Source organism: Nannospalax galili, unplaced genomic scaffold, assembly GCF_000622305.1.
Source record: "Nannospalax galili isolate Female #2095 unplaced genomic scaffold, S.galili_v1.0 scaffold565, whole genome shotgun sequence".
NCBI lineage: Eukaryota > Metazoa > Chordata > Mammalia > Rodentia > Spalacidae > Nannospalax > Nannospalax galili.
Genome location: NW_008352729.1, coordinates 1 through 2231, shown reverse-complemented (window position 1 = coordinate 2231; position 2231 = coordinate 1). Strand labels below are relative to the sequence as shown.

The 2231-nt window shown below is 39.4% G+C and overlaps 1 pseudogene; it reads right to left on the bottom strand.

Moving 5' to 3' along the window:
• Nucleotides 1-751: 751 nt before the first annotated feature.
• On the bottom strand, nucleotides 752-1708 carry LOC103747502 (annotated as a pseudogene).
• Between the last annotated feature and the right edge of the window lie 523 nt (nucleotides 1709-2231).

Sequence of the window (2231 nt, the reverse complement as noted above, 5' to 3'; positions counted from 1 at the left end):
TTAGATATAGAGAGGGAGCTATGGAGAGTTAGCCACAGAGGGAGGAGCATGGGGGTCATGTTAGAGAGAAAAAGAGGCGTCAAAAAAAAAAATAGCCTGGTGTTTCGTGTTCCACCAGTGCCAGCGTGGATACCAGGGGGGTCATTTACTGACCTGGGGCAAGACTGCACGTCCAAGAGGCACAGGCAAAAACTAATGGAGTCTGTGGACTGGGCACACAATCTGGAATGCCGGGCTGCTGAGCCACAGAGTGGAATGGGGCACCAGGTGTGGGGCACTGGGTGTGCCAGGTGTGGAGACCCAGGTGTTCGCCTTTGTAAGTTACTCTATTTCCCCTACCTTGGATATAAACTATGAATGATGCAGATAACGATGTGTTATGTGGTTTGCCTAATAGTGCCAGAAGCAAGGGACCCTAAGAGAACTCGGGCAACACTACGAAAGTCACTAAATTCAATAAAAATATATTTGAAAAAAAGAATAATCTCGGCCACAAAACAAAACATCCATGGCTCTGTGATGTTCCTCTTCTTTTCATTGTTTATCACCTGTTTAAACTTGTGTGATTAAATATTAAGAGGTAAGAGTATTCTCAGAAATCTTTAACTCAGTCAAAAAATGTCCTTTGACATATTACACACTTATCGCAATATTGTCATGATTGGAGCACATACAGGGAGAGAGTCTGGTACGTTTAGTCATGCTTTGATTATGAGGAAATTCTATAGCTGTGTTTCCTTTTGGTAGTAACTTAGCTGGCAGTCCGCTCTCTCAGTGCTGCAGAGATCTCCTTATTCCTCAAAGTGTATACAGTTGGATTCAACAGCGGAATGAAAACCGAGTAGAAAAGAGACACTAGTTTTCCAATTCCTTCCGATGCGTTTGCCTTGGGTTGTATGTAAGCAACAGCAGCTGTTCCATAGAACAAGACCACAACCATCAGATGAGAGGAGCAGGTGGAGAAGGCCTTCGACCTCCCACCAGCTGATGAGTTTCAGAATGCTGCAGATAATTTTTCCATAGGAGACAGTGATCAACAGAAATAGACTCTTGATAGTAACTGCAGAAACAAGGAAGATGGCTAAATTGTTCACAAACGCGTCTCCACAAGCAAGACTGAGTATAGGCAGAATGTCACAGAAGAAGTGATTAATTCTGTTAGATCCACAAAAGGGCAATGAGAAAATCAGGTACTTCTGTCCAGTCACAAGTGGAATGACACTGGCCCAGCAGGCAGCCAGCAGCTGTATGCATACCCTGGGGTTCATCATGAGAGCAAAGTCTTGCAAATGGCCACATAGTGGCCATAAGCCCTCATTGTTAGGAGGAAGCACTCACTAGCTGCAAATAGAAGGAAAAAACACATTTGTATTGCACAGTTTAGCAAAGAGATGTTTCCTTCTTAAGCACAAAGGTCCATGAGCATTCTTGGGATAGTAACTGTTACATAACAGATTTCCACAAAAGAAAAATTGCTTAGGAGAAAATACATCGCTGTCTGAAGAGCAGGATCACTTTGTGTTACTAGAATTATAATGATGTTGCACATCAGAATAGACAAGTACACGAGGAAAAACATCCCAAACAGAATCCACTTCAGACAGGGAACATCAGAAAACCCCAGGAGAATAAACTCTGTCATCGTTGTGATATTTGATTTTTCTGTTTTAATATTCCTTCCATCTGCAAATATGATAAATTCAGCATGATTTATTCATTTGTTTTATTAAAACACATTGATTTTTGCATTGGTTCAAAAAATGCATAAATATGTTTCTATTTGTTCTTAAATTACTATTCCCCATTACTTTATTTTCTGATGAGATTTTTATCACTAAAAAGGAACTAACATGTATGTAAAATTAACTCAGTAAATAAATTTTATCTTACTTGACTTACTTTCCCAAATGTTATTGCTAATCCTTCATTACCAATAGGAAAACACTGTGAGAATGCAATATTTTCTCATTTTTTCAGTGGGACTTTGGTAAATATGTGCCTTTTGTTTTTTTCTTGGCATAATATTTGTTTTTATAACCATCCATTTCCAAAACCTTTTCAATCTAAAATCTTCCCCTGCAGACTTAGTAACACATGCATTGAAATCAGTTCCTCCTAGCAAGGAAATGAATGCACGCAGTATCATTGCTCTTCTTAGATCTCACATAATATATGGAAAGGAGAACTAAAGAGTGACTCCAAAATCGTCTCCCAACATTTTTCACAAATAT